The 15,520-nt window shown below is 46.1% G+C and overlaps 1 protein-coding gene across 2 annotated transcripts in view; it reads right to left on the bottom strand.

The window, feature by feature from the left end:
• LOC8028078 (diacylglycerol kinase 1) overlaps positions 1-15,520 on the bottom strand; it is a 599,538-nt gene that overhangs the window by 414,541 nt on the left and 169,477 nt on the right. For both annotated transcript variants that reach the window (XM_042288617.1, XM_042288618.1), the window contains exon 3: positions 5,473-5,501. The gene's annotated coding sequence lies outside the window, so the exon portion shown is untranslated. The remainder of the gene's footprint in view (positions 1-5,472; positions 5,502-15,520) is intronic.

The raw sequence follows: 15,520 nt of genomic DNA, 5'->3' as shown, positions 1-15,520 counted from the left end.
TCAAGGATCCGTAGTTGCAATTGGTGCGCGAAAAAAAGACCGCGCTACGCTACCTACTTGACAGGCTAAAGTTATGATCATATTAGATGAATACGGTGTTACTACAACTCTATAGCTACGAGCTGTTCTATCCTCGTCGAAGCGGAAACCAGCGGTTCCCACGTTTCCGCCGAGCAGCCGTACCTTCAAAAGGTATACGGAAAGTATACCCAGGTTAAGTCCTTGACAGGCCCGCGAGTGTTTCGTGCAACATAGATCAGTTGGCTTGTGAGCCGAGGTAGTCAAAAAATGTCTGTCTCTGCGGCATTTCCCGAAGTGCTTCCGAATGCATCACCTTTAGAACTTTTTCACTCACGTTTACTCAAACGCACATATTACCAAATGTATTGTCCGTGCACGGAAGCTTCAACTCCCGATCGACTTCAATGCAATGGCGACTGGTTTCCTCCTGTCGCTGCTGGGCCAGGCGCTTTCGCTTTGCAGCCGAGCCCCTGGTTTTTGAACTCTTCACATATGCTAATCGTCGAGGCGTCGGTGAGTATACAGCAGCGTAAGCGCTGGCAGCGTGCAGCTCCGTTTGCTACTGTGCGCTCGCCCTGCGCTCAGTCGCCGAGACCGGACGGTCGACGATGGAAATATCCGAGCGCTCGCGATTTGCAAGGCGAGGGGGCTATTCGATTATATTCGCGAGCAGTGATGCTTCAAACCCGGCACGTTCGCCAGGAGCTTGGCAAATATTGACTCTCTGCCGCCTCGTCTTCATTTCGAGGTTCTCATATCACCTTCTTGTGCGTCCTCGACCATGGTAGGTCGCAATATTTTGCGTATGCACGTATCGGTAGGGGAGGAAAAAAATTGGTGCAAACGTTTCAAAAATAAGTTCGAGAATCCACGAAAAACTTATCTGCTCAACCAACCCAGACGCGTCGGCTTCGTGTTTATCCAAGGGATTACGAAACGGTCATCAAAAAATGGCAGCGGAGAGTTAAGAAAAAAGAGACTTTAAGGAGGGATGAAGGAGAAAACGCTTTTATGGGAAGGGAAAAGTGCCGCATTGCGACAGGACTCTCGCTATTCAGCTGCTACAGAAAGGGTTATTCCTGTATAACTATCGAGAACAAATGAAAAAATGAAAGATCCACTCGAAGATTTTTTGTTTTTGTTTGAAGTCGTTGATCCGGTGTTAATACGTCTGTTCTTGTGTAGCATGGATTAATAAAAGCGAGCTTTTTTTATTTCTGCATTCTCAGCCAAAACTTATAGACCAGGAAATGTCTTAATTGATTTTTTCTAATGAGCATGCATCATATTAAAATAAACACAGACACCGAACAAGACAATTGGAGCAACTTCAACTGGCGTCTTTATTGAAGTGCAATTCCACTTGGAGAAGTTTGATTTCTCTGACATTTCAGGCAGGTCACCCATTCTTTTTAGACTTACTTATTTTTTCTCTTCATCAGTTTTTTTTTTTTTTTTTCACGTGGAATTAGACGATTTTATTCTGCGAGCAGGGAGGTCCGAAGCAAGGAGCGTTTTGTTTTGCATTTGTTAAAACCCACGTCCCCGCCGCCCCCCCCCCCCCCCCCCCCCCCCGCCCGCAGAAAACAGCACCGCTTAGTCTTTTTCTTCGCCATATTTGACACCGATGTGAGTCCCTTGTCTCTTCGGCACAGCTAGCTAGCCCCCCCCCCCCCCCCCCCCCCCCCGACACACAGTACTTCATCGCTTCACACACAACGCTAAACAAGAAAAAACATTGTCACACCAACACACCCCCAAGCCAACCTCGCTAAACGCTTCCTGACCGCGCCTCCTTGCCCCACTTTGACTGGCAGCGCCACCCCTGGCCCCTGCGGCAGAGTTCAGCCACTCGACACCCACCTCCTTTGAAGATGCCGATGCGGTCAGCGGCAAACCTCCCAGTTCTAACTTCTAGTACACCCTATAGCTCAGCGTATGACATACCAGCTAAACAAGAGCCTCCTATATAAGCTTTTATTGGAGTCCTCCGGCCAAATTAATAGCGGCCTTCTTGAAGATGGTGAAAGAAGTTCATGACAACACCACGTGGAGGACATATCAGGCCTGTACGTTCGAGTCATTAGTACCACACGACGTACGGATTAGATGAAATTGCTGCGCAAGCGTTTATTATCCCGTGTGGTTCAATAAATTTCTTGGCACAAGTTTGGCTCCAAAGCCTTTTTTGATGGCGAAAAAGTGTTTAAGGGGCTTATTGGTCAGTTATTATGTTCACACCATCTATATTTAGACAAACCATGAAATAATTATAATGTGATCAAAGCGCATATTCTCCTCTGCCACTGATGCGCGAAAGTGACGGTGCCCGATCAAAAACAGTTTCATGACCGCCATTAGTGTGTCGAAAGTTAAAATGCTTTTTGAGCCACCAGATGGCACTGACTTTTAAGAAGGATCTGTACAGTTTTGAGCGTCTCATCAAAGCTCTTATGAATCTGATTTCAGCCGCCAATCGTATACGATCGACTAAATTGGCGATTCGCGTAGCGGTGACCGGTTTGAACACGAGTGGAGTGCGCACAGCGAGGCAAGAGCGTGCATGGGTATGCTGCGGTCACGCGTCCCACGGATCGATTGTTTCGCCACGCACCGCCTATTCTAATGACCTCAGGAACGACCTGACGACGACCCATTTCCACGACGGCCGGAAAAGATGCGCCCGGTTCGACAACACGACCGCTTGTCCCCTCCGTTCCGTGCTCATTATGTAAATCGTCTGTAATAACGAGACAAGGAGTCCCGTATTTACGAAGTTTGTCCCCGAAACTTGTGTCAATTATAAGAGTGTTCGTATCAACGGAGTTCATATTAACGAGCCGTACATCACTCACTCCTAAGGTGACACTGCGGTGGAAGCTACGTGCTCGTGGAACTATTCGTACGTCTTTCGTCACATGGTGCACGCTCCCGCTTATATACGTTTGCAAGTACGTCCTCTGTGCGCCACCATCTTGCTGCTGGTGTGTGTAGGTCGTCTGATAGTCAAGCCTTGGTGAGAGTACCCAGTGTTCGCAGACTGGCACCCAAAACGAAGCGTTTTCCAACCACGGTGGCCCGACTAGCTCTCGAAGCGCGGCTACTTGCAAACGTCTATATCCACGCGTAGCAAGCGGGTCGTTACGAAAGTTAATTAGTCCGGCGAGCGCGCAGTTCTCGCCGCACTGACAGCTTAAGGGTAAAAAGAGCGTTGTGCGCGGTCGCACGGTTTGCTGTTAAGAAGTTCGGAGCTGCCCATCAAACCCCCAACCTTCTTATTCCAACATATATGTGCACAAAAAGAAACCCAAGCAAAATTCTGTAATTCTTTGCTTCCCCCCCCCCTCCCCCTCCCCCCCCACACTTCAAGAAAGCGAGCCCGACGAAGGAATATAAACGCAGAGAAATAAAAAAAAAAAAGTCCTCTAGTCCGATTTATATATGATGCGACTTTTACTTTCGAATTCTCAGATGCGACGTCAAATACCGCAATTTCCTCCAGGTTTTTTTTTTTTATCATTACTATTTTTATTTTGCCACACGAGCAGCGTCCCAGCCGCGAAATCGCAAGAAAAATCGCCAGATTCACGCGGTGCAGTTTTACTTGCCGTTTCGCAGTTGCGACGTCACTCGTGCGGCAAAAAGAGCTTGTTCAATGGTACATTTACACTGGCGGATCCGCTAGCAAGTCCACCCAGCTTTCGCCACTAGGGCGAAACGCTGGGTGGAAAACGCGGCGACGAACCGTATTGGTCCAGGACATATTTTTGCCGCCGAGCGAGGCGTTTCGCTGACCGGAAGTGAATTAGAATCCGCTGGAGCGAATTCGCTCCAGCGGCAACGGATTTATTCTCAAATGTAAACGTACCATTCGGCTGCGCTTGTTTAACGCCGCAACTGCGAAATCGGAAAAACAAAAATTCGCGTGACATGAATTTGGTTTTGATCAGGCTCTAGTTTAAAGATATATATTAATATGTTCACGCCGTGGCTTCCTTCGCGCGGTTATTTTTCGAAAATAGGGAGCAACTATTTTTGCATGATCTAATTTAATGTCTGTCCAGTTGTCGGCTTGTTGGTTTGTTTGTTTGTGCTCGAGACTTTTATAGTCAGGGACGGCTTAAGAAACGTAGGGCGCGGCGTGTCCCTCGCATCTCATTATACCGCCGCAGCCAATAGGATTGCGGCACTGGCCGACCAAACCGCCGAATGACCATTCACAAAGCGGGAAGCCTGAATTGAAGAACCAATCACATTCACTCTGCGCTACTCATGTTGTCAGTCACCATTGTATGAATTGATTGATTAGCTTCTTATGCCGCGTGGTTCACTGAACCAGTCGTTCGGTATTGAGCATGATATTAAAACAGACAGCAACGCCTCCAGCGGTTTAGTTCAGCTGTGGTGGGCAATGAGCATAAATTTTACCTTTCTAACGCAGCGTTCAACTCGACCTGCTGTGTAATCAGCGCCCAGCGCTCGATCGAGGCATACAGAACGAAAGGAATCCACGGGTCTCGTGTTGGACAAATACCGAGCTCTGTAGGCCCCAAAGCTCTATCTCCTCGCCAGTACATTACGTTGCTATACAGTGTACACTACATATCTTTTTTCGTATTGAACGGAAACTGCCATGGCGACTTTTTTTTTTCTTTTTTTTTTTTTCTTCGCAGGAAATTAAAACTGAGTAATTGCGAAAGTATGATGCCAAAATAAAAAAAAAACATGGAGTCGTCTCTTGAGCTAAGGGAAGGCAGTCGCATTGAAGCTCGAGAGCTATCGACTTCGAAATGTGGAGTTTCCGCGAGATATTTCTAAATGTTCAAGTACTATCGATGGCTCACAACGATTGTTTCCAAGCTAGATTTTATTTCTGTGATGTAATAGTGAAATGCCGTAGGGATTAGATTACAGAAGCCTTCTTACACGCAGAATTGCGCTCATCAAAAGACGCTTAGCACTTTCACAACATTATTGCAACGACAACAGTGGCTCAGGTCCTTAAACACCAATTTCCATTTTTATTGATCCCCCTCCCCTCTCCCCCCCCCCCCCCCAAAAAAAAAAGTCCCATAAAACAATCAAATAAACACGTCAAAAAGTACGACTACGCTAAATAAGAAAAAGAAAACGGTAACTGACCTATTGTACGAAATCTCGTAAACGTCCCCACCAAGTCGTATTTTCTTCTTTCTTGAGTTGCAAGTGGGGCTTTTTGAATCAATCGACGCCAAGCATGATTTGCTCTAAGCTCAAAATGAACCATATAGGTGTGATGCTTTGACCCTGGCCACTTCGTCATGAAGAATAAATAGTCTGCGGGAGAACACAAGCACGAATGATGTTTCTCAGCGAGGCTTAGTCAGAAGAAGGCTGGGACTCAATCCCAAATTCATCGAGATGGGAACAATAATCTGCTACCTATAAAAAATACACGAGAGCATTACTCACGGTGAGATGATCCCAGGCCCTTGATTTCACTGCAAAGACAAAGGGTGCTTGCATCAGTACGCGAGTTATATATTCACATTTGAATCTATTTCTGCAGTCGTAACTGTGGAAGAACGGCAATCAGTCTTCCATGTTTTCGATACTCTTTTAATTCTTGCATTGGGCGCAATTTTGGCACGTTAGAATATAACTGTCATTGTAATTCGAGCAAAACCTCAACGAAAAAGAGCTCAAATATTTCTCGTTCCTAAGACCACACATCGGTATTTCACGCGTGCAAACAAAATGCAACATCGACGGTGTTAAGCGCGAGACACATGGACGGCAGAATCGTCCGATACGACGTCCGATCCGACAGTCCGAACGCCGCTCCGAATTGCCGCACGTGACAGTTTGAGAGACACGCTTCCGACCTTGCATGCGAACACGACGATCCGTTGGGCTCCGCCCAGGAGATCCAAGCACTCCAGCGGAAGTTCGCGTCCATAGATCTCTGGTCCCAGATTGACGGTTTAGCTCACACGAGCAAAGTTAGAAGCTCGTTCTCGTTAGCGCGTGCATTCTTTGCCGGGTCCATCTTTTTCGAATGGGTCAGCGGGATCCACGCGTCCGGCTTCCCGGCGCCCGTCCCGTTTTCTTGTTCGTCCCGACAGACCCAGTACGTCGTCATGACGTTGTGCTCTCATTGGCTGGACGCATCCAACAATCGTCCGCCGTGCGAAACTATCTGGCGCGTTGGACGCATGTCGGATCGCGGATCCGACGTCTGAAGCGACCAAATTTTTCAGATTAGGCAGTCGTACTGCCGGATCGGACGTCGGATCGGATGGATTTTTCGCGCATGTGTCTCGCGCTTTAGGCTCTACATTAAAACTTACCGTCCAACGTGCAACAATAATATACTCTGTAGTTTTTTTTGTTTTTTTTTTTCTGTTTACACTTTTCTGCCGAAAGTGTGCTGTTTTCTTTTTTTGTTTTGTTATTGTTTCCAGTTTTTCAAGTGCGTTTTTTGGTTCTGCTGCACGACTCATCATATGTTGTCCTCCTACCGCCCTCCCCCCTCCCCCCCTTCTCAATCAGGGCCCGTAAGCCGCAGTCACGGAGCGAATGCACCATACAAAAAACCTTTTGCAGACATATCTGAAGCGTGTTTCTTTCTTGTATGGCGGTCCTGACATATTGGTCATGCAAAAACTGTCTGGAGACATGTTCGAATCACACGTATGTCTCAAGCAAACATGCTCTGAACTCGCTTGAGGTGTTTCCGTGGATAATTCTAACATCATGTCTCCATCTCTCGTATGATGTACGACAAGTGCTGTGCTACTGCGGTTTTTGAGCACATAAATAAATAAATGTAGACGGAAGAGACAGCTGTGACACGGATAAGATAGTATCATTTTATTAGCATGGCGACATCGCCCCGCACATTTTTTCAATAACGGTGCTTGCGAAAGTGTCGGAATACGACGGCCATATATTATACTGCTCCTAAACCTAAAGACTTTGTTCTTTTTTTATTTTTTTGCGTAGGGGTGACAGGTGAGGTGGGATGTGATAATTAGTTTTTATAACACTGCGGAATCGCCATTTTTGCTGCACTGCGTTGCTGGATGTGTGCAGAGTCTATAGCGAACGAGTTGTGAGGCCCAACATGTGCAATGCAACGTGCCGCCGACGCATTTACAGGCTTCACCAATGTGATGTACTACACCCATTCGTGAAACATCGGGACACCGCAACTCCTGCCCGTGATAAGAAAGCGTTTTCTTTACATTTGCAATAGAACGGGACAAATGAAAAGTAAAGTTCCAGAAGGAGCGAGGGAAATATTTGTAGAGCATCCAAACTCTATTCCTTCTCCGGGATTTTTTTTTTTTTTTTTTTGTCACGTCCGCAGCGTTATTGTTATCGCGCGAAAAATTTGCTTTATACTTCGTCTCACCTTAGCACGAACTCGCTAGGATGGCTATGCAAGCGCGAGGGCCAGCCTGGAATGCCTTGACCGGAGCACTCGCTACACCAGCGCTCGTGCATCCGCCGGGGCTTCATCCAAAACCACTGGCTCGCGCTTTTTAGCATGCTTGGCTAACTATAGTCCATGCCACGGTCCATGCTAAGGTAAGACACACTGTAGTGAGACGAAGTATATAGTTCGAGATAAATTGGGAAAATAAATAAACTACACGGTTTCGTGAATCCAAGAATGCTATTGGGGAAAATTTTATGTTTTATCTCTAAACATGAGGAACACCAGCGTGGGTTATCTCTCTTTCTGCCGCTACTTTCTCGCTTTCTTTTTCTCGTCTTTCTCTCTCTCTTTCTTAGACAACTGTCATAGGAAAAAATGAAGTTTTTTTTTGCCTTAAAACAGCGGATGTAATCTCCGGCGAAAAGGGAATGAGCTTCTTACTGCGGTATGACCGCTAGTGCGCATCACGCATCGCAACGCCGGTACCGTGCCCGCCAATATCAAAACCGGCGCGGAGAAGTATTGGAAAGATTTCCTTGTCGCATTCGCTTAAAAGTTGCGATAGAGGCCCATGCTTTGCGAGCCCCGCTGCCCGGCTTCCGAAAGGCTTCGGTGAAACGAGAATGCGGCCGAGTTCGATGCCTATGCGGGTAGAAAGTGAGGGAGAGGAGGAGATGCGAGCGCGCAGGGGCGTCATAGCGCCGAGCTGTGACAGGAATGGTTGGCAGATGGATGCAAATCTAGCTGCCTTTTTTTTTTCGCTCGTTGTTCGAGAGTACGGTGTTCGAGCGTACGGAATCAGAACACCGTACGACGTACGGTGTTCCGAGCTCCCCGCACGCTCTCGACCCCTCTTTCCCTCAGTTCTCACCCATATATACTCAAGTACGAGCCTTTTTTAACGTGAAACACTATTTTGCTATAGTCGGATGCAACCTAAGAACAATCTTTTAGCTCCACCCACAAGCGCATTGCGCCCATCTGAAGTGCGTCTGCCGTCGAGAAAATAGTTCGCTAGCAACGTTGCTTTTTCTTCCTCCAGGAAACGTGTCTTAGACTACTACAATATTTATTTAATTCATTCAGGACATTTAAATAAGTTAGAATACGTTTTTGTCAACGAAATAGCTGTTTAGTAAAGAAAGAAAGTCATGTCCAATGTACCGTCTTCCCAATTCATTTTCTGTCCAAGATACTGTCTAACATACCGTCTAACATACCTCTCAGCAGTGCTAAGCCTCGCGCCCGCTTCGAAATTTTCGTTGGCGATAGCGTCGCTGGATTCTCACGTTGTCGCGCAAAAACTGCTGCAAACGCAAGCCGATACCATTAAGATTTCGTGGCGTAACCTCGGGCACGTAAAACACGGTGCAAAAAAGCAGAATAATTGTCACGAGAAACTAGCGTCGCGTTGCTAAGGCCAGCAGCAGCCATGTTGGGCTTTTCTTTTTTTTTTTTCAAAAGGATCGCGATTGGTCCACGGAATCGTGACGTCATGAAAACGATTGGCTGGCGTTTCTCGGCGTAGGATTACATTTTCCTCTGAGAGGCATTTCCGGTTTTTTCTTAGCTTGCAACCGACTATAGTTGCGCCGGATTCTTTGAAACCTCATTTCGAGAAAGTCGCTATTCGTCAGGCCGTGGGCCTGTGATGTCACGCGACTTCCATTTCTCCGCTAGATTTAGCGGGAAAATCGACATCACGTGTCCTCAACACCGATTCAGTTTTCACGCTAAATTTAGCGGGGGAAAGGATGTCACACGACTTCGTGTCACGTGACCTACACACAACTTCAGTTTCCCCGCTAGATATAGCGGGAAAGTTTACGCCACGTGACCTCAACACCAATTCAGTATCCCCGCTAAATTTAGCGGGGAAAATAATGTCAAATGACTTCATGTCACCAGAGGCATGCACAAATTTAGTTTACCCGCTAAATTTAGAGGAAACATTGACGTCATGCGGCACGATGTCACGTGACCTATGTTCAAATTCAGTTTCCCCTCTAGATTTTGCGGAAAAAATGACGTCACGGTACCTACAGATAAATTCGGTTTACGCGCCATATTTAGCGGGAACTTTGACACGTGAATGGCCGCAGCCCGACATTCCTCATACTCTTTAGACACAGGCCAACCCGAGGGAAAGACAATGAAGTGGAAAGGAGTGGAGGCACCAGGGGAGACACACCTAGGGAATAAATGCCTGGCGGTTGCTAGCGCTAGACCAAGAACATTTCAGCTAGCAGCACAATTTCAGGGCAATTTCCGATACATTTTTTAGAGCGCAGCGTGCCCGTTTCCGTCTCCGCAGGCGTAACCACCCCGCTAAATATGGCGGGAAGTTAAAATGGTGTTGATGTCACGCGACGTCAATTTTCGCGCTGAATTTAGCGGAGAAACTAAATTTGTTCATGGGTAACGTGACACGAAGTCATCTGACGTCATCTTCCCCGCTAAATATAGCGGGGAAACTGAATTGGTGTAGAGGTCACGTGGCGTCAATTTTCCAGCTTAATTTAGCGAGGAAACTGCGGGAGGAGGGTAGGGTATGGAGTAAGGGAGGGTATACAAAGGAGGAGGTGGGGAGGGTACGGAGGAGGGGAGGAAGAAGAGGAGGAGGAGGGACATACCCTCCCCTCCATACCCTCCCCTCCTCCTCCTCAAGAGCTGCGCTCTAATTTCACATTACAGAGATTAGCAAAACGTTTATCATTTTTTGACACGCACAACACTTAAGCCTAAAAACAAATTACTGCGTTTAAGTTTGAGCTATCTAAATATACGGTGGCGCTCGTAGGGGAAGTGCGGACAACTGCGTGTTTACGTTGACTTAGCGCGCTTTGATACCCGAATTGGTTCCAAAATCTGTGTTTGCTCTGCGCGTCGCTCGATGCTGGAAATAGGGGAAAGCACTTCTTTTTAAAGGAGAAACGCTGGTGAGAAAGACACGTCAAGACCGAACTCAAATATCCCGTTCTCAAATATCCGGTTTAAAAAAAAGAAAAACAAAAAAGTTTTTTTTATTGTTTTTTTTTTTTTTGTGGGGGGGGGGGGGGGGGGGGGCGTAAGTAGCTTAATAAAAGAACTCAAACTACGTGAGAATGTGTCTATAGTCCGTTGCAACTCAAGAAGGTAGGGCGAGGGTAAGGCGAGCCTGGGAGGAAGAAGCAGACGGAACGCTGGAGAAGAAAAGGTGACACCCCCTTCTCTTTTTAGCGTTCCGTCTGCTTACTCCTCCCGGCCCGTCTTACCCTCGCCCTACCTTCTTGAGTTGTAACGAACTATAGACGTAAGGAGAGAACGCGAAAGTTTGAGAACACGACATTCAAAACGTAATTGAATTGCAAAAAGACAAAATTTCTCTATGACCCGAGGTGAAACCTAATATCGTCAAAACAAAAATGCACATTGTTTACGGTAATGAGATTTATATGAGTAAAAAGAAGAGTTGCCCGCAAAAAAAAAGGAAATCTTGTATTATTTTTTGCTAACAAGTTTTTTTTTTAAATTAAAATAGACGCGACAAGCGTTTACAATGGCCTTTCTTGTTTTGACGATATTAGGCTTAGGTGGACGTCGGCTTATAGGGAAACTTCATTTTTCACAATTATATTTTGATACATGAAACGCACCACGTCCCCAATATATAGCGTCCTATCCCAGCCGCTAGAGTGAGATTCTCAGAGATTTCGAGCTTCCTGCGATGCATAATTTATTTACGCAGCCCGAAAAACACGCGCATCTTTTTCTCAGGAACGCCCGGTATTGTTCATTATTTGGAAGGTTCAGAAAGCGTTCGCTGTGTAACCGTAATGCACAACACCGAATTTACACACGCTAGTGACCGAACAGCGTACCGAATTTATTTTTCGCAACAAGTTAAAAGAGGCCGGGGACGTTACGGTGTTCTTTTTTACCTTTCCATAACAATATATTTGCGGGATTGAATAAACTTCTGGACGCTTAGATATTGGTTACTGGCGCGAGCATTAAAATGTAAGTGCTATATTACAATAAAAAAAAAAGCTTTTTGGCTTATATGCACTCTTCTCTAAGTATTGAGAGGCTTAAGCATTTACAAAATGGCATCTTGTAACTAGTCTTCTGTCCTACACTCGACCAGCCACAACTCCATTCCTCAGCAAAGAAACGCGGATACAGATCGCAGCGAAGCCAGATTAAACGTTATTTATTCAATCGGATTGAACGGCTCACTCCAGCGAAATTCAGCGGCTCCGACAGACACGTTTTCAATTAAAGTGAGCCCCTAAACTCTGCAATCTACTTGTCGCGGACTGCATAATGCACGTTCTAAGCAGAAATACCCAAAAAAGAAACATCTCCCACCGAGAAGAATAATCGTCATAGAGAGCGCCTTCTTGCACACACAAAATTCAATTGGAGTGAAGAAACGAGAACACAATGAAGCTCTCACTTCTCTTCGACAATCAATTCAAGAAAAAAAAAAAGAATACCAAGCGAAACGGCATTGGAGGATACCCCTCCGTGAAACACGGCGCTTTGATTTTGCCGCCGCCTTGGCAGCGCGTTCGAGTTTCATCAGCCGTGAACTAGGTTTTACTGATAGTTTTTACTTACTTATGTATAAACTTTATATTAAAAGAGCGTTCAAACAATAAGTTCGAAAACACGAGCGGCTCCCCTATATATTCAGGTTATATTATTGGTTTTCTTGGTCTTTAGAAAGCCTTGTGCAAACAACGAGCTTAGTGATTTCCGCCGTTTTTAAAAATTCTTCTTATTCAGAAATTCGCGCGTTAAGTTGCAATAGCAGCCAGTATATTCTTATTTTCTCGATTTCTTGCTCTCTGTCTCTTTTTCTGTAACAAAGACAAGGTGTTGCCCCATTCTACACTGTCATCTGCTAGCACATTTGTGGTGAAACCTGGTAAAGAAAAAATCAGCAAACCGAACAAAAGCAAAATGTCTTCGCTTTTTTTTTTTTTTCTTGATTCATCCACGATGCATGGTCATCTTATTAGAATACAAGTTAAAACTACGTCCTGCATATTTCGTGATATAATTCCTCAGATACACTACGGTCGTATATTAGTTCTTATATAAGTTAAAAAAACAAACATAAAACGCATTCTTAGAAGTGCGTTAGGTTCGCTGATACGCATATAAAAAACGCGCATATTTCAATGAATGGATTGTAAATATTTATACCTTCGTTCAAGATTGCGTTGGCATGAATATAGTCTGTGACAACTCAAAAAGAAACCCCCTCCCCTTGCCAGCGTTGCATCCGCCTCCTCCTTTCCCGCCTTCCTTTCCCTTGCCCTGCCTTCTTAGCCTGCAACATATTATAGCGACTCAATAAATGTCGGGCTAACTTGTTTAAATTTATTATTAAATTTGCGTTCAAGAATGATTACCAGAAAGCCCCTACGCGTACGAGACAAGGCACGATTTGCTTTTGTTATCAGACGAAACCTCGCTTTGATAGGTTAATTTTTTTTGTTTACTTATTTCTTTTCTAATCACCATCCTCATGTCATGCCTCACGTAATAATTATAATCATTTCATAGCGTTCTCTTGCCATTTCAGCCTGCTCGTCATTCGCCGAGGTCCCTCCCTAGATGGCAGTGACTGGCACTCTTAAGTAGAGTAACTGTATATGCTCCGCTTGCGGAGCAGAGTACCGCAATGGTGCCATTCTGGAGCCAAGCACTGCGGGAAGCCACGGTCGGTTTTTGCAGGGGACGCGAAGGCGCAGACGCGAGACGGCGTGCTGTGGCGTGCTGCGGCGCGCTGCGTAAGGAAAATAGTGCGGCGACGAGCCGTGCAGGCGCCGTTATCGTTGTCCCGTCGTTTCCTGTTTCCCTCTCGATTGCACAAATCGCACCCGCGGATCCTGCGGGTCTCGTGTGAAGTGAAGTCGAAATGACGCAGCGGCTGACGAAAACGCCGTCCCCTCGGTTTCGCACGCGGCACGAGAGCTCGCCGACTCGCCAAAATGGCCGGATGTGCCGGTCGGGAATCGCGTATCACTCCGCGAGAGCCGCAGATGCGAGCAACGCGATCGTCGTCCGTGTCGTCTGCTTCCCATTCCTTGGAAACGGATGTCCTAAAACATCGCTCGCGTTATAAAAAAAAAAAAAAACAGGATTGTATTGTACCCAGTTGACGCACATAATGTTCAATGACTTAAGAAGCTTTCGGTTCGTTCGATTTTAGTCTAGGATCTGTATTTGGCGAACTCAAAGCGGAAAATATGTTCCCCCGAAACTCGCGGCGCTCTGGAAGGCCACTTTCCCGCACGAAGGTCGGATCCAGTTCTGCGCACGTGACCACTCCTCCACCAATACGGAGATGGCGGCGAAAGGAAAAGGAACGCGATACTCTGGCTCTGCAAGCAGAGCCTATACAGTTACTCTACTCTTAAGTGCTCTGTGGGAGACACTCGAGACTTCTTTAGAGTCAGTGCACAAAAAAAAAAAAAATGCCTACGCGTATACTAGTCTGAAACGGACGTATAGAGCAAAGCTCGGTTTCACCTCACGATAGAACGCAGCGCACCCTACGAACCTTTGAAGCTACGCTACCGCAGTGTGACGGCGGTTTTAAGCCGCGCTCACGCCGCTCGTAGTTCAAACAGATCCCCCTTCCCCCACCACCCCGAAAAAAAAAAACAAAAAAAAAAAACATTGTGTTTGCGGCACACATGTAGACAAAAATTGTCTACTAACACGCCTCCGGCATGTTCAAAGAATGTTTTCTTATTATGTAAGTACGGACATCTGCAGATTGTTTTTTTTTTCTATAGTATATTTAGCAGTGTGTGGATTAGAACGCGAGTCACCGCGAGATCCGCGTGTTTCGAATGCCGGATGGCAATGAGTTAGAGGAGAAAACGTGGCGCGCGGCATTCGAACCATGGATATTTCGGTGACTCGTATTTGCAGACTGTCTTTAGCGTGATGGATTAGCAGTGTGACCCCGGATATAAAGCCAGGGTCACACTGCTCATACATCACGCAAAAGATGGTCTGCAGACACGAGTCACCGCAATATCCATGGTTCGAATGCCGCGCGCCACGTTTTCTCCTCCAACTCATTGCCATCCTGCATTCGAAACACGCGGATCTCGCGGTGACTCGTGTTCGAATCTGTGCGCAGACTGTCTTTTGTGTGATTTATATGCATTTTTCGCTTCCGTTCATTCTCAGTCACGTGGGTTCCATATCAAATACGAGGGACGAAAAAAAAAAAAAAAAAAGAGACATATCAACCTAGATTAAGCGAGAAAATATAGGGGAGGCAAAACAAGAATCTATGTGAATCACGCATTTTTCGTGAACACCTTCCAGCGACGTGGAGAGATCAAAACGATGTTTGAACACATTCCAGGAGTGACGACATCAAGATGGCTGCGCCCTCGTGGAAAAGGTGCATAAGCAGTCTGACCTCGGCCTTAGGTTGCTGATTTAATAATAACTTTCCAACCCATCCGCAGTTTTTTTTTTTCTGTTTTTTTTTTGTCCTGTTTTTAAGTAGACATTTAAAAGTTATGCATGTTAGCGCTGGCGGTGTTACACTGCGTCCAGCTGGGGTGGTATACAGGCAGGTATGAGTAATAGCCGACAGCTTAAGAAATGGGGGGCGTGGCGCGACCTGAGCATGTTCTTATCCCTTCACAGCCAATCAGATTAGAGCTTCAGCCGATATAAACACCTAAAAACTAATGACGAAGCGATAAATTGCTCGAGCTGTCGGCAACTATATAGTATGTCCAAGAGTGTACGATGAGCGGCCTCATTACGTAAAGTTGACAGCTCGACATCACTGAGTTGAACGCAATGGTCGTTACTTCGCAACATGTTCCGAACAGACACCCTTGGCTCCCAATCAAAGCCTAAAAAGTTGCACTATAAAAGTATACCAAATTTGGCATGCTCACAAAAAACAAAAAACAATAAAGAAAAAAACTAATTGGATGAATCCATGCGGCGGACCAGCGTCGTCCATCATCTGCGCTATAAGCAATCGGATATCCATGCTCGCTTTTCCATTACGCACCCTCGTCGCTGTTCATCTCAGCAAGACCG

Source organism: Ixodes scapularis, unplaced genomic scaffold (assembly GCF_016920785.2).
Source record: "Ixodes scapularis isolate PalLabHiFi unplaced genomic scaffold, ASM1692078v2 PGA_scaffold0__279_contigs__length_252992795, whole genome shotgun sequence".
Taxonomy (NCBI): Eukaryota; Metazoa; Arthropoda; class Arachnida; order Ixodida; family Ixodidae; genus Ixodes; species Ixodes scapularis.
The sequence above is the reverse complement of the archived record's forward strand: the minus strand, read 5'-3'. Positions and strand labels throughout refer to the sequence as shown.